Genomic DNA, 24,426 nt, shown 5'->3' with positions numbered 1-24,426 from the left:
CCAAGGTAAGAGGATTGCTTGAGGTGAAGAATTCGAGACCAGCCTGGGCACTAATAGCAAGACCTGGTCTCTACTACAAAAAAAAAAAAAAAGTTAACCAGGTGTGGTGGCACACACCTATAGTCTCAGCTGCTTGAGAGGTGGGAGGATGGCTTGAACTTGGGAGGTCGAGGCTGCAGTGAACCCTCATGGTACCACTGCACTCCAGCCTGGGCGACAGAACGAGACTCCATCTCAACAAGAAAAAAAATGAAAATAAAATGAAAGGCACTTTCACAGCAAGAAAGCAGATGGAAATGAGAATGGCACAAGTAAATGGGATCCTTCTTTTCCTTCTGTTTGAAAAGCAGGTAGAATGAGAGAAGTGTCCCTGGCTTCTCATCACCTGGTCCTAGGGCTGTGACCTGAGCATGGACTGTGCGTCCCTTGCCTGCGAGGGCAAGGCTCAGGTTTCTCTTCAGGAGCTGAGCCGAGGCTGAGACTAGGGTGACCTGTGCCTGGGACACCAGGGAGGCTGAAGTGTCTGAAGCTGCCCACTCTGGGGGTGAGGGTAGGGAAGGCTGTGGGTTAAGCAATGACACCTCCTCAGCGTACGTCTCCCAAACCCAGAACTCAAGGAAGCGGCAGGTGTCTGGGCCACACAGGGGCTGACCACTCAGCCTCAGCACAGACCCTTGTCCCCGGAGCCCCGGAGAAAACAAGCTGCCTGTCTTATCTGGGAAGTGTGAAAGCCAGGCACTGCAGTGGTGACGACGAAGACTGAAGAAGAGAGTGGCCCCATGTCTGGGCTTGCTCAAGGATACCAGGGCGTTTGCCTGCTGGGGTGTTTGGGGTGCAAAGGCCAAGAGGGAAAGAGCCCAATTAATGACTGAGACTGAATTTCCAGGCAACTCCAGCACGTTTTTGGAGAAAAGGTCTCAGAGCAAATTAAATCTGTTCTGAAGAAGTTTTAAAATAGTATCTCAGGTATCCCATGCTACTATTGTGAAAATTCATGTGTGCCATGGAAGGACCAGGCAATAGTGATCACTGACTCTCCAGAGGATTTTAGATTTACTTACAGGATGTGTGCCTTAGGAGTGACCTAAAGAAGCATCAGTTCTAACCTTGTGCCCCTGAGTAGTTTCATAACAACATGAAAAAAAACTAACAGCAACTCTCCCCTCCGCATAAAAATAAAACAAACAAAAGCCAACATAGAAACACAGTTTCTGCAGAAAATGTCAGATGTGATTTTTCTTTCTCTCCTCTTAGCCCATTCAATCAGCAATTCCTGCCTTTGATAGGAGAGTGCTGGGCAGCCTCCAAGATGTCCCCACAACCCCTGCTCCTGGTAGTCACGGCTTGATGTGTGATTCCCACCCTGTGAGTGTGAACTGGACCTAGTGATTTGTGTTTAATATGCAGAATACGGCAGGAGGGATGGGCAGTCACCTCTAGGCAGGGTTATAAAATGGCATGACCTCCACTTTGGGCTCTCTTGCTGTCCCTGGATTGCTCACCCTGGGGGAGCCAGCTATTGTGATACAGGCCTGGTGAGAGGTCCATGTGGTGAGGCTGTAAGGCCTGCAACACGTGCATGAGTGAATTTGGGAGTGATTCCCCACCGTCATCCTTCGGATGAGACCACAGCCCTGCCTGACAGCTGGATGTAGCCTCATGAAGAACTGCTGAGCTGCCGTCACACTTCTGCCCCACAGCAACGGTGAGAGAGTAAATGCCTCTTTTGTTTTTTAATGCCAGTAAGTTTGGGGGCAATTGGTTATGTACTAAAGGTAGTTAGTACATGGCGTAAAAAATTGAAATGTCCTATTTAACTCCGAGTAACATGACTGCTACATTTTGAAGTGATTAGTCTTCAATGCGTATCCCTCTTAAAACATAAGCGTGATCTTAATTTCAGACATCAAGATTATCCAGGTAAAGTGGCCTTTTGCATAACATTTAAGAACATGATCCTCACCTCTAAGGGCCTTTGTATTCACAATTTTGATTCTCATATTTGAAATGCGACAATTGATAGTTCCTACTGATGATGGGAGTTTCTCTACTCTTAAGGCTACCCTCAAACATCAGCTAAAATTCCACTAAGTGTCCAACATGTTATTTATTTATTTATTTTTAGACAGGGTCTCACTGTGTCGCCCAGGCTGGAATGCAATGGCATGATCTCAGCTCACTGCAACCTCCGCCTCCCGGGTTCAAGCGATTCTTGTGGCTCAGCCTCCTGAGTAGCTGGGATTACAGCCATGTGCCACCACGCTCTGCTAATTTTTTGTAGAGACAGGTTTTCACCCCTTTGGCCAGGTTGGTCTTGAACTTCTGGCCTCAAGTGATCTACCAGTCTCCGCCTCCCAAAGTGCTAGAATTCTAGGCATGAGTCACCATGCCTGGCCCCAACATGTTATTTAAATGCAATGTTCCTTTTGCCTGTTTTATCAGAGCCATGCAGAGTAAATGGTCATTTTTCAGACAAGTAGAGTGATATTTCTGGAAAAGTTGAAGACAGTCATTAAAACTCAGGCACAGGCAACAAGAACCTCATTTTGTCACTAGTCCTGGTCTGTTGTTATTACAGTAAAGAAGGCATGTCTGGTAACCTCTCTATTCAGAATTAAACAAGACACTCCGACCTGTGGCTGCATTGGGTCAAAAGCATTTCCTATCAACATCTGGGACTGCTGGGTCTAAATAGCAACAATTTCAAGGCAGTCATATTCAGTACTCTTGGAGCCCCCTATGGTGTACTGACACTGGTGACCTGTATATTGGAGGTGGAGCTGCTCCACCACACGACTCTTCTAATGATTGAAGCACAGACACTCAAATTCAACCACAACAGCCCAGCTAAGTTATTCCAATAAGAAAAGACTCAAAACAGCCTCAGATGGCAAGGTCAGCAATCTGACAGCGAGTCGCCGTGGGTAATTTGTCAACATCCACTTTCTTCTCTGTGCTCTGAAATCTACATAGTGCAGGGAAAAATGCAAAGTCAGGGTGCAGATATCAGGCTGAGTCTGAAAACCTGATAATAGGGACCAGCAGAGGCTGCCCAGCACATGGGAGGGAAGGGTGGAACTGGACATTGGCCAGTGGGCTGGCCAGAGCCGGGATCTCAGAGTGTCTCACACCAGTAAGTCAGCAGCCTCAGAGATGCAAATTGGGTAGGGCAGAGCTCACTGAGGTTCAGATTTGCAGGAGGACAGCAGGGGATTAGGAAGGTCCATTCTCAGTTCAGAGGGAAGAGCCCAGGGGTCTGAAACCTGTGGCCAAACCAGGCGTGTCTCCACCTAGTCGTGATTTATGAGTTACAGCCAAGTGCAAGGCCTCAGCATTTCCTGTGGGTCCCGCTAGTTGCTGCTGCTGGATTAGAGGTTGTGCATACATTCTAAAGTCTAGTTGGAAAAAATGTACAGACACAAAGGAAAACCCCAGGTTAAAATGTTATCGGGAGGTTAAAGAGACCCAGGGCGGTTATGAGGGAGGGACTGCTCCAGGTATGTGGGGACTGAGAACACTGGGGGAAAACAAGTCCCATGTACACACTGGCCGCTGCATACCTCCTGCACCACGTGATACTCAACCAGAAGCCGCCAACATTCAGGCAGGAGAAGGAAAGCCGGCAGATACTATTCATCCGCTAGATTCACAGCAGATAACAAGTATAACAAGTCAACCCACGGATGCTAATTAAAAAGATACTTAACTGATTCCCTGACATGTCCCCCTCGAGCGCCAGCTAGCACTGCAGAATATTTCCAGTCACTATCTCAGTTCTGTGGGTGCCATGGAGGCAGAGTACCCACCACTTTATTTGCAGGCAGAAATTCCAATTGGATATCTTCAATTCTTCTTCTTGGTTTCTAGGTTTCTAACTTGAGTCTTACCATCCAAAATAGTAAGGAGAAAAAAAAAAATTTACTCCTCTACAAGTGCTACTGCGATCGTGTTTACGAGCTTTATTTTCTGAGAGAAAGGGCTGACGTTGTACTGGACAGAGGGCTGATCTCAGAGGGGGGCCGGCTCACTGGATGAGAGCAGTTGGGGATGCCACCGTCCCCTCTGTCCCAGGGAGCCTGCTGCTTCTGTGTGTGGTGGGGACAGGAAATCCTTGCCTCCTTCACAGATACTGCCTCTCCAAAGAGAAGGAAGCCTTCCCCTTGGCTGAAAGACAGGCAGTTGCCGTAAGCCTTAAGCCTCGGCAGAAGGAGGCTCTGCACTCTTCCGCGTCCCTGGCCTGGAGCGTGGGTTTGACGTTGGCGTGGGCTTGCTGCAGCGAGCGGATGTGCAGCAGGCTGACCTGCAGGCCCTGGGTGGGCACCCGAGCCCTCTCCCAGCCCTCTCCAGAGCTGCCTCTGCCTCCCTACTTCTTCCCGTCTGCTATACTAGGTGCACACTCACTGTAAAGTGAGATGCAGAACCGCAGTCGCCTGCTGCCTGTCCCTCCAGCCCGTGTCACGTGTGTGCCTGTGGATGAAGGGCACCTTCTCTGCACTGTGGCGCTCTGAGCCACCCTCCTCCACATGCACACAGACCCGGGAAGGCCTCCTCTCAGGACCAGGGTTGCAGGCTGCGGCACTAGGGGTCTCTGTGCTGTGGAGGGTCATGGGAAGCACTGGTTCTGGGTGCAGAGCAGCCCTGTCCCCCCACAGTTGTCATTGCAACTGCAGCTGCCATGAGGGGGTGCCCAGGACCAGGCTGCACTGAAGTCTGGCTGCCCATCAGTCCACAAGGACCCTGGAGGAGAAATGACTGAGTTGCTGTCCTTGGGGGGCTCCTGGTGCCCTCTCGACAAGTCTGCACAGCCCTATGGACTCCCAGCTGTAGAGCACCTGGTCCTGAGCCCGTGGGGCCAGCTGCTGTCTGATGGAGGGAGGGTCCACATGGCTCAGGAGGCACAAAACAGGACAAAAGTTTGCAAACCCTAAGCCAAACTTGTCCAAAGCATGGCCTGCAGGCAGCACGCGGCCCATGTCAGCTTTGAATGTGGCCCAACACAAATTTGTAAACTTTCTAAAAATATTATGAGATATTTTTGCGATTTTTTAAAAGCTCATCAGCTATTGTTAGTATATTTTATGTGTGGCCCAAGACACGTCTTCTTCCAGTGTGGCCCAGAGAACCCAAAGATTGGACGGCCCTGCTAAACTAAGCTTGCCATAAGACACGCCAAAGCATTCAAAATTTCCTCACCATTTGCTGTTAAAAATAGCTTTGATTTGTTATCCAGACCTACTGTGCCATTCTAAAGAGTTACTATCAAATAAATAGAAATAAAAAGCCATGAACATTTTCTCCTCAGTGAAATGTTCTACGGAGCTGTTGCTATCTTCACAAAGTGTGTCAACAGCCCCGAACAGAGCTGCATCGCTGGGGAAACAGAGTTCTGGGCAGGATTGTTGATTCTTTTTACTGATCAAGAAAATTGTGTACTGGTACTCTTAGAGCCCTGGAGAGTCTGAAAACAGGAAATGCTGAGTTCCTCATCAAGACAATCTTTTATAGCCATCCATGTCAATAAATAGATTATTTTTAAACAAGAAAGCAACATAATACATTCAGGAAGTTATTTGTGGGAACAGGAAACCTCCTATTTGAAAGAGTTATTGACTTTGATTGGGGACAATAGTGTTTTGAACATGGCAGGTGGGCGCTGGGCAGAGGCTGCTGCCTGGCTGAGAGGGACACAGGCACGTTAGAGGCCTGTGGTGTCCATTCCGACGAGGACCACGCTAAACCGTGGGACTGCTGACCTGGGAGCGGGGAGACGCAGCTCAGGGGTGGTCCGTCTGAGCGACAGCAGGACACGCAACCCAGCAGGCAGCAAGGACAAGAGGCCGGTATCTTTAGAGGGAGACCGGGTGAGGAAAGGACTTTGGAATTAGGAAATACAAAGGAGGAAATCAAGGAATGTGTTCAGAAGCTATTTATGGAAATAAGAAAACTCTTACTTCAAAGATGTGGGACGTGAACCAGAAATAAGCATCATGATGACAAAGACAGTGTTTTGTTTTTGTTTTTGAGATGGAGTCTCGCTCTGTTGCCCACACTGGAGTGCAGTGGTGCAATCTGGACTTGCTGCAACCTCTGCCTCCCGGGTTCCAGCTATTCTCCTGCCTCAGCCTCTCGAGCAGGGATTACAGGCGCCTGCCACCATGCCCAGTTAATTTTTGTATTTTTAGTAGAGACAAGCTTTCACCATGTTGGCCAAGCTGGTCTCAAACTCCTGACCTCAGGTGATACATCCAACTCGGCCTCTCAAAGTGCTGGGATTACAGGCGTGAGCCACTGTGCCTGGCAAAAGACAATGTTTAAACTTCATATTTCTACAAAATATTCTGCCACGAACACAGACACATAAAGAGCAAGCTGCAGTACACCAAACAAATCAGGTCCTGTGGTTCTCAGGTTCTTCTGCTCTCCTTGGGTTCCAGTGCCGTGGCCAGGGCTTTCTGCATAGGGATCCTCTGCCCAGCTTGCCAGCAAGCGGAGGGCACCCACAGTTGGGGGCAAGGCCCAAGACTTCTGCTTAAAAGAAAACAGGACGAGGCCGGGCGCGGTGGCTCAAGCCTGTAATCCCAGCACTTTGGGAGACCGAGACGGGCGGATCACAAGATCAGGAGATCGAGACCATCCTGGCTAACCCGGTGAAACCCCGTCTCTACTAAAAAATACAAAAAACTAGCCGGGCGAGGTGGCGGGCGCCTGTAGTCCCAGCTACTGGGGAGGCTGAGGCAGGAGAATGGCGTGAACCCGGGAGGCGGAGCTTGCAGTGAGCTGAGATCGGCCACTGCACTCCAGCCTGGGCGACAGAGCGAGACTCCGTCTCAAAAAAAAAAAAAAAAAAGAAAACAGGACGAAAGCCAAAGGGAGGAGGGTCTCTCCCACATATCATCTTCACGTCTCCTTTGGTCCTGCCTGGGAGGAGGCTGGCCTCCCCTTCCCAGTGGGGAAGCCCCTGCAGTTCCGGACCACCTACCCCTGCTCCTTCAGTCCCACTTTCTCTCCCACTCTCCCCCAGCCCAGCCTGCCATCTCTCAGCCCTGGTCCTGCCCCAATGTCCACGCTGTCTGTTAATCAGCTCCCTTTAAAGATGTTCGCAGCACAGTCATACCTGCAAAGGTAACCAGTCCCACAGAGAAGAGAGGCTGTGACACCTGGCAAGCCCTGGAAAATCCCTTCCCCAGTGACATGCTCCTGAGATCAGCCCTGCTGGGTGGTCCCCTCCACAGCTGAGGACAACATGCAGGTTCCTTCCTTCTTAGAGGGTTAAGACATGAGGAACTCACCAATAGGAAACACGAAGATCTAGTAAAGTTTCTTCTCATTTCAATCCTGTTTCGTGCCTGTTTCCAGTTCCACTTACTAGAATTCCTCAACACTGTCCCAATATTTGTTTGTGTGTTTTAGCACTCCTGTTTTAAATCGGGAGGAACGCTTTCACTTTCCCAATTACTCCTTATTTGTTTCATCCTTTCCTTTTTTTTGGCTACTGTGGCTATTGTGTCATTTCTTCGCAGTCTCTCTAGGTTTTTAAAGGTCTCTGTTCTCTGAGTTCTATATGCTGCTTCTGAGGTCACCATTTGTTTGCTTTTCTCTGGGCAGGTAAGGAAGCTGTCAATTGTCGTAAGAGAAAGTTGAGTGTAAACAGGCTTCGCCATAAGGGATTCACTGGCTCACCAATGAAAAGTCCTGGGCGGCCGTGTGTGGTGGCTCATGCCTGTCATCCCAGCACTCTGGGAGGCTGAGGGGGGTGGATCACTTGAGGTCAGGCATTGGAGACCAGCCTGGCCAACATGATGAAACCTTGTCTTACCAAAAATACAAAAATTAGCTGGCCGTGGTGGCACACACCCGTAATCCCAGCTACTCAGGAGGCTGAGGCAGGAGAATCACTTGAAACCAGGAGGCGGAGGTTGCAGTGAACCAAGATCACGCCACTGCACTCCAGCCTGTGCAGCAGACTAAGACTCTGTCTCGAAAAAAAAAAAAAATGTCCTGGGAGGCACAGCCTCCGCCACTGCCTTATCCACTTCTCTTCTCCTGAAGGGCTGGCCCCGTCCCAGGCTGGTCTCCCCTAGAAAGCATGGCCGGTTGATCTCCAGAAGCGCAAGTCCACCCTGTGATTCCACGCCTCACTCTCTAGTGGCTCGGCTCCCTATTACACGGTACGATTCCTCTTGATTTGAAGTTGGCCATGATCAGATCTCACCTAATCTCCCTGTAGAACTTGTAACCAGGACCATTCCAGGAATACATTTCAGACTGTCCCCTCCTGGGGGTGGCCCTGTGCCGAGCCTTCCCATGAAGCCAGGCATCAGATAATAAGACTTTTCCCCCTTGAAACTCCACAGCCATCTGCTTCATGTTTCCACAGCACTTACCACAGTGTGCTGCAAACACTGCTCCCAACGTCTGTATATTCATGCTCAACCAGACTTAAACTTCCCTCAATCCACACATTTGTATGTATTCTACAATATCAAACACAATTTACTACACTTCAGAGAGGCTCATGATTATGAACTGAATTTTTTCTCTTGTCCTTCTTGTTTTGACTGACTAATTATTGGAGAAACTGGAACTGAGAGACGATTTCTTTAATAGTCCAGCATATAGGAGTAGCGTGCTGTGATGTTCTCTTGAGAAAGCCTGGGCTTCTCTTCAACGGAGTTTTAGTTAACTTGGAGAAATCTTCTGTTTCCAGAATGCTCAATTCTACCAAATTTAGGTGAATTTCTATACAGTTGTTTTGCGTATTTTGAAAATTCATAACCTTCAAGGGCTACCAGGTTCACAACAGAAAGCTTGAGGTAGTGCTAGGATGGAAGGTCTGAGGTTGATGCCTTCCAGAAAGATGGAATGGAAGGACATGGGTGTCAAGCCAAGGTTAGATTTTACACATAAGAGGCAGAACTGCCTGTTTCTGAGAAATGTAGATATAAAATAGTAGAATATATTATACAACACAAATACCTTCTACTCTATGTAGCTAAAAATAAGAAACGTGTTCATATCAGTATTTTTTTTTTTTTTTTGAGACAGGGTCTCACTTTGTCACCCACGCTGAAGTATAGTGGCATGATGTTGGCTCACTGCAACCTCCTCCTCCAGGCTCAAGCAATCCTCTTGCCTCAGCCTCCCAAGTAGCTGGGACTGCAGGTGTGCACCACCACTCCCAGCTAATTTTTGTACTTTTAGTAGAGAGAGGGTTTCATCATGTTGGCCAGGCTGGTCTCGAATTCCTGGCCTCAAGTGATCTGCCTGCCTGGGCTTCCCAGAGTAGTGGGATTACAGGCATGTATTTACCAACCTGAGTAGGTATTAATGCTATTCCATTTTTACCCTTGAAAAGAGGGAGGAAGATATTTCTGGATTATTCTGAAATTAAAATTAAATTATATGATGCAAAATAATCTGGAGCTGTGTGGGTAGGTGGAGGGGGAGAGGGAGTGGACACATAAATAAAACAAGACTGGCCTGGTCTGGTAATTTTGGAAATTATCTGAGACAGATCTGTGGGGGTTTATTACATTCTTTGCTTCCATATGTGCTTGCATTTTTTATGATGAAAGTCATCTTTTTTAAAGCAGGGGTTTAACCTCTCAAGCAAATGGGTGTGATTGTCACTTTTAAAATGCTTCTGATATTAGAATCACTCCCAGAGCAGCATAAAATAAGTCATTTTTAAAGCTGGTGTGGGATGTAGCTGTGATCCTGGAAAAATATAAAGCTAGTTTCAGGTATGGATCCACACCTGTGCTGTGTTCATACCAACAGCCCGGCTCAGGAACACACGCCAGCCGTCAAGTTGTGCAACCGGCACCAATTTCTCCCACCAGCCAGAGCCTCCTTACCTTCCCACCTTATTTCCGGCCACTTTCCAGCACCCATTCTTACTCGGGGTGGGTCTAAATCCTCTCCGCTCCTCATAAGGCTTTTCCATGCCTATCCTGGCTCAGAACATCTCTCATCCCCTTGACTGGGCCTCCACCCTCCACGGGGAACCAAACTGTGCGAAAGCTGGATTCCACAAGCCGCCCTGCAAGCCCACGGATCGCAGAAGGTCACCTTCTACAACAGCTTAGTTCCAAACCTTCTCTTCGCTAAATAAAGTTGTATTTTACTTCCATACAAAATAAACAAAAACTCAGTTTTCTGCCTTCAATCCTTCTCTCTCTTATTTCACAGAAGGAACTTTGGTTCTCTTAAATAAGGCTTCCACTCTGCATGTCTTTCCCAACAGATAAGATTGTTTACGTCTACTTACAGTTCTCAATGTTCGCAGTTCTGCGTCACCCTCAGAGTTACAGATTACTGTGACTCATGCCCGGAGAAGCAGCAAGGTGGGGTGAGAAAGGCCAGGTGACCTTTGTCCAACCATGGCTGGCAAGCGACAAAGAAAGGGGGCTCAAAACATGGCCTCGGAAGTCTCGATCCCCCGCATTTCTGCTGTACCTTGAGCCCCCTGTGCTTCATGGGGCTGGGCTTTTAAGTGCAAAGCAGGTATTTTTTGACCACACATGAATTTCTAAAATTTGGCAAAAGGATTTAAACACTCTAGAAATGGTGTGTGTTTAGATATCCGTTCCCCAAATAAATTTATGTGAGTATGACTTTTGATCATGGTCATTAGTAGATAAAACCGTATTTGTTTACAAGTAATATTAGTTCTATAGGATTTAGTTCATATAGGATTTACAAAACCTGGTTGACCAACTACCAGCACTAACAGATAACTAAATAATAAGTTTGGAGAAAGAAACTGTGAACAGAAAGACTATTAAGTAGGAGATGTTGCTTTTGAAATCACAACAAAAAAATAAATATTGTCACCGGGCATGGTGGCTCATGCCTGTAATCCCAGCACTTTGGGAGACTGAGGCGGGTGGGTCACCTGAGGTCAGGAGTTTGAGACCAGCCTGGCCAACATGGCAAAAACTCATCTCTATTTTAAAAAAAAAAAGTACAAAAATTAGCCAGGCATGTTGGCAGATGCCTGTAATCACAGCTATTCGGGAGGCTGAGGCAGGAGAATCGCTTGAACCTGGTAGGTGGAGGTTTCAGTGAGATATGATCACACCACTGCACTCCAGCCTGGGTGACAGAGTGAGACTCCATCTCAATAATAATAATAATAATAATAGTAATAATAAAACAAATAAATATTGTCATTTTTGTCAATGCAAATCTAGAAAACATGAGCTGAGGGATAATGTGTAGGACATAGCCAGAACGAGCTTGAATGTGAAAAGAGACTTGCTGAGGCCAGAGGCACAGTGCAAACTTCAGTCAGATGCAGAATCGGAAAGGTTTCAGCCTTGCTTCCCCCTCTCCTCCCATCTTTGACTCTGGAAAGGCCTGCGAGGGACCTGTTTGGTGTATCAAGTGAGGACCGCTCTTCTTTAACAGCGGCCGCTTGCCTCTCCCATATCTTCTCAGCCCTTCAGCTCTGAGTCAGGCTTTGTTTCCCAGCGAAGCACAAAAAGTAGGAAAGCAGGGAAAAGTGGAGAAGGTGGAAAGGGCGGAGAAGCAGCACCAGAGCACAGATCTACCATGATGTATCAGCCCATCGGCATTTGGAAAATGCAAGGAAGGGGCCGGGCGCGGTGGCTCAAGCCTGTAATCCCAGCACTTTGGGAGGCCGAGACGGGTGGATCACGAGGTCAGGAGATCGAGACCATCCTGGATAACACGGTGAAACCCCGTCTCTACTAAGAAATACAAAAAACTAGCCGGGCGAGGTGGCGGGCGCCTGTAGTCCCAACTACTCGGGAGGCTGAGGCAGGAGAATGGCGTGAACCCGGGAGGCGGAGCTTGCAGTGAGCTGAGATCTGGCCACTGCACTCCAGCCTGGGCTACAGAGCGAGACTCCGTCTCAAAAAAAAAAAAAAGAAAGAAAATGCAAGGAAGGATGTACCAAAACGCTGCTGCTTACAACACTGTATTTTAGAAATCTTCTGAGTTTAAGAAATAGATGCCATACCCCAAGACAAAAAGAATCAGTGGGTTGCACAATGAACTTGTACCATTTCCTGACACAAATGATGCTCATTTCCCAAGAAAAATATGAGTCATATCCAATGGCCTGGGATGCAAAATTATAAATCAACTCATTGCTCCACTGGAAACCACGCCCTGCTTCTAGATTCCGTCTTGACAGAAGGTCCAAGTCTGTCATCTGCACCCTCCACACAGCATCTCCTACCCCTAATTCCTCTCTGACACCTGCAGCCACTGCTGGCCAGTGTGACCAGTGCTGAGCGGTGGCCCCAGGAAGGCTGAGCTCTCTCCCTGCAAGTTCCACCTGGATTCTGTGCCCTGAAGGGAAAACTGTTCCTGGTGATTCCCATGTCCCAGTTCCTCCCTCCTCTTGTGATTCCAGCTCACAGGACCAGGCCTCTCCCTGGATCCCTCCCCCCGCCCAGATCTTGCTCCTGGCGGCCTCTCTCCCAGAGATGAAAAGTCCTATCTTGACCCTTGTGGCCCAGGGCTGGGGCCTGACACCCATAGCAGGTGCCCAGGATGTTAATGCCACCATCTTTCCCCATCCCCTGCCGGAAATGCCTTGTCCCCCAGCGGCTCCTGCTGGGATCCCTTGCTCAGCTCCTTCTGTGAGTCTCGACACCACCCAACAGCACCCCATTCTCCCCCAGGGATGATAGACGGCTTAGGTTTAAGTCTTCTGATGCCCAGCAAGAATATACAAAGAAAACCGGCCTAACCAATATAGTGTTTAATAGTAAAATCTGGTTCATTTGTAAGTAGAGTTCTGAGGGTTTTCAGATGCTGCTGTTATGTTTAAGCTACAGGCAATTTACCCAAGGAATGTGATGTTGAAATATGTTTCCGAATAAACTTCCGCTTGAAAATTACAGACAATCAAATGTTCCAGCTTTCTCTTCTTCTTCTTCATTAATGAATTGAGGAACATAAAAGCTCAATTAAAAACAAAGACTCATGCGTCACTTAGTTCTTTTTAGTCCTTTTAATTTAGTAAAACATTGGTGTTGAGGTGACGTAGGAAAATGGAAAGTCATTGCTCTGTTTCTGGCTCAGTATTCATGTTCAGCTTACATCATAAGTCCAGAGCCGTGGGGAGTGTCTTTTTCCTACCTCATCAGAGCCTGGAATGCCCACAGGTGGGGCCCGGTATTGGCAGCACAAAGGAAGCATAGAGAGGGTGAGACAGCCCTGGGGAAAGGCGGGCGCAGGGAGGAAGCTCCGAGGGCAGGGCCAACCTGTCAGGTTTACTGCTGAACTCCAGGGTCTAGAACAGAAGGAGAGGGAAGAGGGACTCCATAATTAGCTGTCGAACAAGTGGAATCCCAAGAAGAAAATTGGGTGGGAGTGTGAAGATAAATACTAGTAACAATGACACAAAGAGAGCAAGGATTATAGCCGGGACAAGCTCATTCATCGGAAACCATGAAATGGAGCATGTTCCCCCACACCCAGCAAAGTAACGGCCCTCGTGCCTGTCCTGAGAGTACCCTTTGACTACCACCTACCTCAGTAAAGAGACAACCCTTGCGTTTGACCACATCCTAAGCCCCCTTTTCCCTTCTCTGTTTCTTCTCAAAGGTCAGGTGGTCATGCGGGTTCCAGCTTTTATAACCACATTCCTTAGACCCAAACCACGCTAGGTTTAAAAAGTAAAGGCATGAATGAAGAAATGCAATGAAAACTAGGGGAAGGCCTACCAGCTGGTGGACATCTCGGGTGGGTCTCGCCGCTTGCCCTCGGTGAAGCCCAGCCTGAGGCCACAGCTGGCAGATATGCTTCTGTGGGAGAAGATCTGAGCCCTCCCCAGGGGTCACAACATGCAACATGACTCCTCCCACGGGGCACGGGCAAGCCCTTACCATGGAAACACACGCATTTCCACGACAACTCATACCTACGTGTGCCTCTGTGTTGGAGAGTATTGCATATTGCAGAAGTCCAAAAGTGCACAAAGTTTTAATTTTATAAATCACATGAAGTGATGTTCTCCTAACTCGGAGAAAATATTGCAAGAGCCAAAAATGTAACAACGTATTCCCAAGCAAGCAGTGAGTAAACAGGAAGCAAAGTGTTTGCTCCTCATGATCAATTATAATCTACAGACCACATTCCCTCCACTCTAGAGACCTGGAAATATGTTTTAAAAGTATCTCATTAGTTTAAATTATGATCTTTAAATTATTTTATTAGTTACTTGTATACCCATTTAAATAAGTCAGATTTTACCGGGAATAAATCAACGATTCATCTAAGGACAAACTACGACTCAAATATTTCCCTCCATTAAATGTTCCTTTTCCCAATGTGCTTCCCCGCCAGGGAAATCAATGTCTCTGGATAACTAGATAGGCACAAATATGTCAGAGCACATCAGACTGAGAACACAGAAGGGAAACGCATTTGGAGCTTTTTGCATCCGGGGCCTCACTCTGCCACTGACATGCTGGTAGCTGATTCTCGACCGACCATGCGAGTCAGAGAGGCATGTGGTGGGTGAGGCTGGGACAGCCTGGAGAGACAGGAGAGAGCAGCTAGCGAGAGGTCCTTGGTGTGTTCAGCAGCTGTGGTCCCTAAGGTCCCAGCCCCCAGACAGGCCTACAACAGCCATGGCACCTCCCCTTCCCTTCTCAGGGCCCAAAGCTCACCAGGCAGCAGCAAGGGGCTACCATGCAGAAGTTCATCTTGGACTCTATCCCAGACATGCTCCTGTAGGAACCCAAGAGAACTGGAGGAGTCTATAAGGTGTTGTCATCTAAACGTAGCTGGGGACAGAGATCAGAAAACAGGGCCCAACGTCCCCAGTGGGGTAGGAGACAGGACTTGACTCTGAAGGCAGGGTTCAGACACTGGACCAAACTGAGAACCTGCTAACACAGGGACAGGGGTCAGGGGATGTGCCCATCAGTGCGCCACGCCAGTTTATTATTGCCATGGCAACACCCAAGCATTACTTCCCCTTTTCATAGCAATTACCTCACAACCCAAAAGTTACTGCCCTTTTCCTAGAAATTTCTGCATAAACTGCCCCGTAATCTACATGTAATTTAAAGTGAGTATAAATGTGACTGCAGGCCTGCCCGCAGCTGCTACTTACTGCCTAGGGGGTAGCCCTGCTCTGCAGGAGCAATCACAGACCTGTAACACTGCTGCTTCAATACGGCTGTTTTCTTCCACCCTACCATCTGCTCGCTCTTGAATTACTTCCTGGGTGAAGCCAAGACCCTTTGAAGGCTAAGCCCCAATTTGAGTCTCACCTGTCCTGCATCACCAGGAAGACCAGAGACCAAAGGCGGGGTCTCACGGGGGTGCAGTTATCCTCAACCTTCACCCTGCTCTCCGCCCTGGTCTGCTCTGCCCCAGAGGCCTCAGGAATCCAGGCAGACTCCGTTGGATGTATCCACAGTGCAGCTCCATCCCCGGAAGCCTCACTTTCTGCCTACATCGAGTTTACCTCCCAACTTGAACATTTGTCACACTTTCCCCCGAACAACTTGATTTGTTTTCTAAGAGAAATTCTGAACCTACTTGTTAATAATTACATGCCCTTTCTCCTTCTTTCCAATTTATAATAAGAGAATGTCTTACAAATCTGAAAAGCCACAAGAAACATTGTGCCAGAGGAGGGGCTAAGAGAGGCTATCCTTACTTGAGAGAGTGCGGTACTGCGGGCCACAAGTGGCTGCGGTGAGGCCCTTGCAGAAGGGAGATGTCACTGCGGGGCGGCAGCTCCAGGGCCCTGCAAGGGCCAACGGGCTTCCATGGAAGCGACCCAGCCTCCAAGTCCCCATACAGTGGGCAGAGCCCAGCACTGCAAGGAAGCTCAGACATGACCCTGATGGAGTGCGGGTGGGTGTGCAGGCTGCGGGGACAGAGGCCGAGGAAAGCTCAGGCAGGGCCGATGGAGTGTGGGTGGGTGTGCAGGCTGCCGGGACAGAAGCCTGGAGGGCAATGGTTAAAACGATCTGTTGGCCATTTCTATCACTGTCCATCCCACTTGTCCTCCCTCAGACACTCGGGACCAGAGTCAAAGGATCCCAGACCTCTGACTTTCTTTCTGCCCTAGGTTCGTGGAGGCGAACTGACGGATTCATAGGCCATGCATCTTTGAGAGTTGTTGGAGAGTTGTTGGAGTTGTTTGAGAGTTGTTTCATTCCCTAGGATTAGGGAAGATCTCGGATTCAAATCCATAGATACTTCCTGAGCTCCCACTGCATCCCAGCTTTTGTAAGAAATCCTCCCCGTGCACCATCACCCTTGACCCTCACGACAATTCTATGGGCATCACGTTTCTTAGGGCAAAGAGCCTTGTAGGACTGAGGTTCAAGCCGGGTTCACACGGCCAGGTACCTGGTGCCCATTCTCCCACCAGGGGCCATCTCCTACTGAGAGGTGACAACGTGCCAGCAACTCTCCTCCTCTCCACGCTTCCTCCGCCTCCACGTCCGCTCTGGCCGCGCATGAGGAGACCTTCAGCCTGCCGCTGAGCTGTGGGGCCCCTCTCTAGGGCTGGCAGAGGCCGGATCTGGCTCCCTCTGCTGGCGGGGAGGTGTGGCGGGAGAGGCGCAGGCGGGAGCCGGGGCTGCGGGTGGTGCTCCTGGGCCTGCGGGGGGTTCCGGGTGGGTGTGGGCTCAGCGGGACCGCACTCAACTGCCTCCGGCGGGAGCCCGCTGGACTTATCAGGGGAAGAGCTCCCTCTGGGCTGCGGGAGTGCCCGGGCTGGGTGCCACAGAGTCCCTGGGTGGGTGCCAGTGAGAGGTGAAACCCGCTGGGCTTCTGGGAACAGGGTGGGGACTTGGAGAACTTTTTGTCTAGCTAGAGGATTGTAAACGCACCAATCAGCACTCCGTGCCTAGCTCAAGGTTTGTAAATGCACCCATCATCCCTCTGTGTCTAGCTAATCTGGTGGGGACTTGGAGAACTTTTGTGTCTAGCTAAAGGATTATAAAGGCACCAATCAGCACTCTGTCTAGCTCAAGGTTTGTAAACGCACCAATCAGCGCTCTGTCAAAACGGACAATCAGCTCTCTGTAAAATGGACCAATCAGTAGGATGTGGGTGGGGCCAGATAAGGGAATAAAAGCAGGTGACCTGATCCAGTAGTCCCAACCTGCTTGTGTACCCTTCCATACCCTTCCATGCCTTGGAAGGTTTGTTCTTTCACTTTTCGCAATAAATCTTGCTGCTGCTCACTCTTTTGGTCCGTGAGGCCTTCATGAGCTGTAACACCGGCTGTGAAGGTCTGCAGCTTCACTCCCGAGGCCAGCCAGACTGCGAGCTCACTGGAAGGACTGAACAACTCCAGATGCGCCACCTTTAAGAGCTGTAACACTCACCGCCAGGGTCCGCGGCTTCATTCTTGAAGTCAGCGAGACCAAGAACCCACCAATTCTGGACACACTACCATGGAGTGAGCCTACAGACAATGTACTGTGGTGATGGATGATGGCCCCACGCCCTAGGAGCGAGGGGGACAGAGAGCGAAGGAAGGGGCTGAGACGAAGCAACTGTGAGGTCTTTACATTAACAGCCTCAAATCTTAGGACTAATGAGAATGAATGACAGGGATAACCCAGGTGCTTTTCCAGACCCTACATGAAGGAGTGAGACTCTTATTTGGCAGCGACACCAGTTCTACCCCACAGAGATGGGAAGAGATCAGGACAGCGTTGACCTAGGGGCTGTCCTATGCTTATGTAAGGTCGGTTCGCTGAGTCGTGCCACCAGGAGCAGGAGTCAGTGTGCACCAGGCATGAGGATTTGTCACTGGGAACGAGGATGTGTGGAGACCGTGCAAAGCAACCCGAATTCTCCCAGGGTTATATCTGTGTCACTTGGTGGGCTCCTGAGCTCCTTTTGTGCTTTTTTGTGTGCAGGGGGTGAAATGACCGAGCACAAACCCTGAAATCCAAGCAGGTTGGTGTGACCTTCTGAAACCTCTGATGCCAAACCAATACCTCCCAGATACACTGGAGCCAGCTCACATGCTCTGTGCCCAAGGCCATGTGGCTTCTGCTGACAGGCCCTGGCCCATTGGTGCATCTGATCTTGCAGCCCATGTGGCTTAGCTTTCCTCCTCCCTCTGCCCAGAATTCCCCACCCCTCACTTGCCCACTTCTGCTCATGCTTCAGCCTCCTGGCTTCCTCTAGGAAGCTGCCTTGCTCCCCGGCTGAGCTGGGTCCGTGCCTGTGTCTCCATGGTATCTACGTCACTGCTTTTAACTGTGCTGTGTTTTGAGGACCTGTTCAGGAGCTGTTTCCTCCACCAAGCTAAGAGCACTCACAGCAGCACCCATGGTAGGAGCTCTGTGCATACCTGATGGATTAACATGTGCCAATTACAGCGGGGCCACAAATCCAGGACAACACCATTTCCTTCACCTGACGTTTGAAGGAGAAAGAACAGGGGAGAGGGAAGAATAGCATCAAGTGGCGAGGGACTGACTGGGTGCGGGGCAGAGGACAGCTCTGTCTGTGCCCATTCTCCATGCTTTTGAGATAACCACACGAAGACAGAAGCCAACCAAGGCATCTGCCCTGCCTTCATGGACACCTGTGACTCTGCCTTGGCCATGGCCTTGGCAGGCACAGACAGCAATGCCCCAGCACCTGCCTCCATGGTCTCTGTGGGAAGTAGCAGCATTGTGATCATCGCAACAGTGGCCACCACTCGCAGAGTGCCTCCTGCGTGCCGGGAGCCGTGGCAGGTGCGATACCTGCCTCACCTCGTTGACCCTGACAAGGTCACGGGGCAGGGGATCATTAGATCCAAATTTCTAATGAGGAACACGGAGCTGTAGTCTGTATTGGACACACACACACCTAGGTGAATTGATAGTACAAGGCACCATTACCGAATTCCATGGTGCTATGTATATATTCACTATTGAAAGAACAGCAACACCTCCCTGCCTGTGAGCATGGCCTTGTTGCTGTTCTCGTGAGGGCAGGGGGAGACCAGTAGAGGCCAGCGGAGTTTTTTACCCAGAAGCTAAAGAAAAGGAAGAGGTGGTTTGGAGGGAAAACTGTTGACTGAAGAATTCCAAAAAATGATTGGGAGCCAGCTGGCTCCACTCTATTTATTTTTATATTAAGATGATTTACTGAATTATTTGAATTGCAGGAATCCAGGCATTTTAATTTGCTCAGATGTGGCTTGTTGAACTTTGATTTTCTGTGCTGAAGAGCAAACAGAACGCTCAAACAAATTTAAGTCGGGCACATTTAAATAAGGTGCAGCGTTGCATCGGCGGCTCTGTGTGGAGCGTTATCAGGATTTGCTCAATGTGTGTGCACAGAGATGCAAAACTGCCTTTCATCAGAATCATTCTTGGGTTACGTGTGGTCCAAAGAATGCTTCTAAGCCCCCTGCAGTAGGAGTGGGACCTGGAAGATATTGACAATGAGACAAAGGTCCCCAGACCACCACTGGGGAGGGGGTTCTGTTCACAGGAGTGGGGAGCCTGCTTGGGAAGGAGCAGGGGCAGAGCTGGGCTGCTCTGCGTGACACAGCGGGACAGGGATTGGCTGGGGGGAGATGGAGTGAGTATTCAAAAGGCAGGAGGAGGGAGACAGGGCCGCAGACCTCAGGGTGGGAGGGCTGTGTGGGGGGTGGGGAGGCCCTGATGGGTCTCTGGAGGGTGAAGGAGCTGGCAGGGCTTCCAGGTTCGCTGTGGAGCAGCTGGGGTGGTCTTTCGCCTGCTCTGCCTGCCTCCGAGCTCTCTGGGTGTCTCCCTTGCTCACTAAAGCTTGTGTGTGGTGGATCTTTGAGGGGGGACTTGAAAAAGACACAAACTCTGCCACTGAGACATTGCACTGAGTCCCCGCCAGGGTCCTTGACCTCAAGTTCCCACTCGTCCCACCCGCCTGGCCCCCTCTGCCCAGCCCCAGCCTTGCCAGGGCCACATTTTTACCTCCAGTATGGCTGCAGAGGGAGCTGGCCACGGGTGGCTGGGTTCACAAGTCAGGAGTAAGTGATGAACCAGGGCCACGTGTGCCCCCAGCAACGAGCAGAACCGTGGGGCAAAACAAAATCATTGGGTTTGGAGGAAAAAAGGGTGAGAACCTTTTTTCTCTAGGAGGAAAAAGGGTGAGAACCTTTTTCTCTAGGAGCTAGGAGAGGGGCACACAGTGTCGCCGTGAGGGGGTGACATGATCCCCAGGCGGGGGGGCGGGAAGGTGAGAGCGACAGCGTCAGCATAAGGCTGGCAACAGACAGCACTGAAATTGCAGTGGTGCTAAGGGGCTAGGACATGCCCAAGGTTAGCCAAACAACAGGAACCCTGCATGGGGGCAGCCTGAGAACCCTCTTTCCACACCTTCACGCTCACATGGACCTACACGGGGCCGTCTCTGGCTTCAGTTTCCTTATCTGCAAAATGAGATCGTAACTGTGCTCCTAAAAATTACAAGGACTGAGTTACTATGTGTAACGAAGTTAGAAGAATGCCCTCACCGGGCACAGCCTGAATGCAGAGCAGGAGATTTCAGCGGAGTGGAAATAAATCCATCCTTGCTTCAGGGCTAACTTTAATAGCACACACGAAAACCAAGGAAACTCTCTGAGTACAAGGGAACATCCTGCCGAAGGCCAGCCCTGAACAGGCCCTTCCCCACTCACCCAGGTGAGCAGGGCTCTGGCCGCTCAGTGCCTGGAGGCTGCGCTAAAAGCGCTCCCCTTCCAAAGCCCTTGCGTTCTCCATGCTCTGCACCATGTTTCCATGTGGATTTACATCGCTTCTTTACCCCTGCAGAGAACACTGATTTCCTGTCCCAAAAACAGAACTCGTGTCTGAATTGACATGAAGATGAACTCAAGGCCAGGAGCCCCGGATGAAGGTAGCATCCCAAGGCATTCCTGCAGCATTTCCGGAGCTCTCTACACACAGGCATCTGCCACGGATATGTGTGCATGGCCTCCCAATGTGACACAAGAAAAAGAGTCAACATATGCCCACAGTGGAACAAACATTAAATATTTCATTGAATGAAAAAATAAGTAAGGATCCTGAGAAAACAGTGTTGGTTAAACTGAGCTTGGCCAGTTCCGATTTTTAGAATCTCCAGGGGATCCTGGAATCCGCTCCTCCCCGCTGGATTCATAGGTGTTGGGCTCTGCTGGCCCTGTGGTCAGAGGCGATACACCCCAGGCAGGCCAGGGGGATCTCGCGCGACAGGTGTGGGAGACTGAGTGCAGGCATTTCAGACAGCTGCTTGAAGCCTTGGGCATTTTAATAAATGTCCCCGTATTTCACAGGCAAAAGTTTGGTGCCCCTGAACAAAACCATCCAACTACAGCTGAGTGAAGACAGCACTGGCGGAAGCAGCTCTGTGCCCACGACGGTTCTGCTCTGCAAGGCTCTGTGCACACACCGAGGACACCAGGACCAGAGAAAGCCACACGAAAGTTTAAACATTTGGCCCTCAGGCTAAGTGGCAGGAAGCAAAGCTGAGGCCCACCCGCCTCACCAGGAGGTCCCTGGTCCTGCTGCTATGGCCAAGGAGTCCACACTGCCTTCCCTCCCCAAGGAGGTGGCAGAGCTACACGGTCCCGCAATCCCGCCGCATGCCTCTGGTTTAGGGATTGGGTGAGGGGCTCTGGGAACCCGGGAGATGGCCTGTCTGGGGAAGGACCAAGCTGAGCGGTAGAGGGAGGAGAGTGAAGACGTGAGGCTGCTTTGGGACCACATCACAACCCGCGAGTCTGACATGAGCACCCAGCATTGGGGTAATGGGCTCTTTTCTCCCGCAGCTTTTTCACATAAATCCACTCTTCTGGAAAGGGGTGTCAAGCTGTCCTTACATCTAGAGTAAGTCCTCGAGAGTGACCACTGAAACCTGTTCATTCCACATGATCAGGGCTAAACTGGTGTATTCCTTGACAGAGCATCCTAGCCCCAGAGGCAATACAGAAGTACAGACATGTCAGCACAGAAAGGCAACGGGATTCCCATCAAGTATCTGTCACAAGATCAGACAGTCTGAGCTACCGGCACTGCTAGAATTATGTCTCAGGGTGCCAGACAGCTTTCTACAATTCTCAGGATTCTTCAAAGGGAAAAACTCCCTCTAAGAGCTCAAAGACACGCATTGGAACTCCAGGCGTCCTCTGACACCTCGATGCAGCTCCGTGAGCCTTGGTTTTCCTCTCTGTGGATAAGGGCACGTCCGCTCCCTGGGGGCAGGATGGGACGGTGGCTCAGCTCTGCAGGTCCGCAGTGAGACTGCCTGGGTTGCACTCTTAAAAGTCCCTTCCTCTAGATAAGCCTCAGTTTCCTCAGCTATAAAACAGAGGTACACCATCTATTTAGCAAACACTGCCCCTGCACTGGGGCAAGTCCTAGAAGCAACTTGTTTCAAATTTAAATGGCCATGTGTATAAATATGAACAATGTTTAAGACACAGATCTGTTCTCGTTTTTTCTCGGGAAATCTCTGACCATGGAGAGACCCCAAACAGGCAAGCTGTGGACAGGTGTTTACGGGGCTTACTCTGTGGCATGCCATCTTGAGTATAAAGTTTAATAAAAGACATTAATTACATGAAAGCATTAAATACTCTGTGGCATGCCATCTTGATTATAATGTTTCATAAAGGACATTAATTACATGAAAGCAATAAATAAATAATTTGATCAACAGTAAACAGCACAATAATCAACAGTACACAGTCCATATATTCTTGATGGTTTTAAAACATAATGAAAATAGGAAATAAAACACTGCAGGTTCTGGAAGATTCAGGCGTTGCCAACTCATCCCCGGAGACCTGCACTCTGTCATAAAGTTGTTTCTCCTTTTACACCGGACTCACCATCTGATTGCCCTGAAAATTATGACCCCAGGTTCCAACCTCCACTACGAGTGCTGCCAGGACTTGACCTCAGGAGTTCCTTGGTTTTTTTCCTTCTCTGTTTTCATGGCCTCCACACCAGGTTAGGCCCTCCTCATCTTATGACTCACTCACACTGTAACAACCTTCAAAACGATTTCCTGCTTTTAATCTCTCTCCACTCCAACCCAGCCTAAGACCTGCCAGGCTATTCCCAAAATAACTCTTCTCGTGTGTCACTCCCTGCCCCAGGCGCCCGGCACCTTCCCCACCAAGCTCCCTGCTCCCCTGGCTCCTGGCTCGCTCTCCTGCACACAAGCGTGTCTCACCTCCTAGTTCTCGGGGTCCTGTGCCCAGCCGGGGCCTCCCCTGCTGCCCTGTTAGAAGCCTTCATCCCTCAGAGCCCAGGGAGCTCTGACCCTCTCCGTGATGTGTTCTTAACTTTAATCCACATTTTGACATGATTTATCTGCACCCCACCATTAGTACCATGTGTGCCATGACGTACGTGACATTTTCCAAGACCCCTATCTAAATATTTCATCTTCAAAGGGAGTGGAGGCTCCTTTGGTTTGAGGCAAAAGCATGTTACAAAAGAACAGTGCTAACTAGATTGCAGACATGTATGTAATTATCTATTTATCCATCTTCTATACGCTTACACAGAGGACAGGAAATGAGAAACTGAAATGCCAACAAAAGAACACAAAGACCAGAATGAGAGATCAAGAAGCACGTGAGGCCGGGAGGAAGCCACACAGGCCACAGGCTCCTGGGCAGCTATTTACTCTGTCGCAGGAGCAGTCACCCATCAGCTGAAATCCTCCCTCTATCTGGGGTTAGTTACAGGAGGGGGCATCCTGTATTGGGGGAAAAGAACTGCAGATTCACAAGCATGCATTAAAATTAAATGACATTGAAGAGGAAGAAGCAGAGAAGTGGACATATGGGCTCCCCACCTCCTACAAGCGTCCCCTGTCAAGATTTGCTGTCTTGGGAAGATAAAATAAGGGAAAAATAGAAGAGTAAAAGGGGTAAAGTAAGGCGATAGAGAGAAAAGTAAGTAAAGTAGTCAGAAAAAAAATAAAAGAAGCAAACAGCGCTCCTCCTCCTACCTCTGCTCAAACTATAAACTAAAATCACCCCCTACTGAATATGTGCCCAAGAAGAATAGGCTGTGGGAAAAGTGCTCTGTTGAACCCAGGGACCAGCGTGTGCAGCGATGGATGACGGAAACCCAGCCATGGCAAACTCAAGGACAAGACAGAGTAACACTGGACAGGGAGCAGATGCTCTGCTGAGCAGGAAACTTTTGCAAGCCAAAGTTTAAAGATACACAGGAACAAAGTAGAATAAACAAAGACAGAAAAAAAAATGAGAAAATTGGATGCTAAAAAAATCCTACTCTAAGTTGCATATTAAGTAAAATATTAAGAAATGAGGAAAAAAAGTTACAAATGTCATCCGTTATTATGCCAAATAACTAGCTGGCCTGTTTGGCTTCCAGAGAGGATCAGGAACCATCTTAAAAACAAAACCAAACACACGGCAGGCTCCAAAGTGCTTTTTAACAAGGTAAACAAGGGTACTTA

General features: G+C 49.5%; 1 protein-coding gene and 1 long non-coding RNA gene across 6 annotated transcripts in view; both read right to left on the bottom strand.

The window, feature by feature from the left end:
- Positions 1–24,426, bottom strand: part of LOC105487633 (ribosomal protein S6 kinase A2) — a 460,596-nt gene that overhangs the window by 256,850 nt on the left and 179,320 nt on the right. The gene's annotated exons all lie outside the window — the stretch shown is intronic.
- On the bottom strand, positions 876–24,415 carry LOC139363264 (uncharacterized). The gene is made up of 2 exons (XR_011623242.1): positions 20,101–24,415; positions 876–20,068 (listed from the first exon to the last, which is right to left on the bottom strand). It is a non-coding gene; the product is annotated as an uncharacterized lncRNA (long non-coding RNA).

The sequence above is a fragment of the Macaca nemestrina genome, chromosome 5 (genome assembly GCF_043159975.1).
Source record: "Macaca nemestrina isolate mMacNem1 chromosome 5, mMacNem.hap1, whole genome shotgun sequence".
NCBI lineage: Eukaryota > Metazoa > Chordata > Mammalia > Primates > Cercopithecidae > Macaca > Macaca nemestrina.
This window is presented reverse-complemented; position numbering and strand designations above follow the sequence as displayed.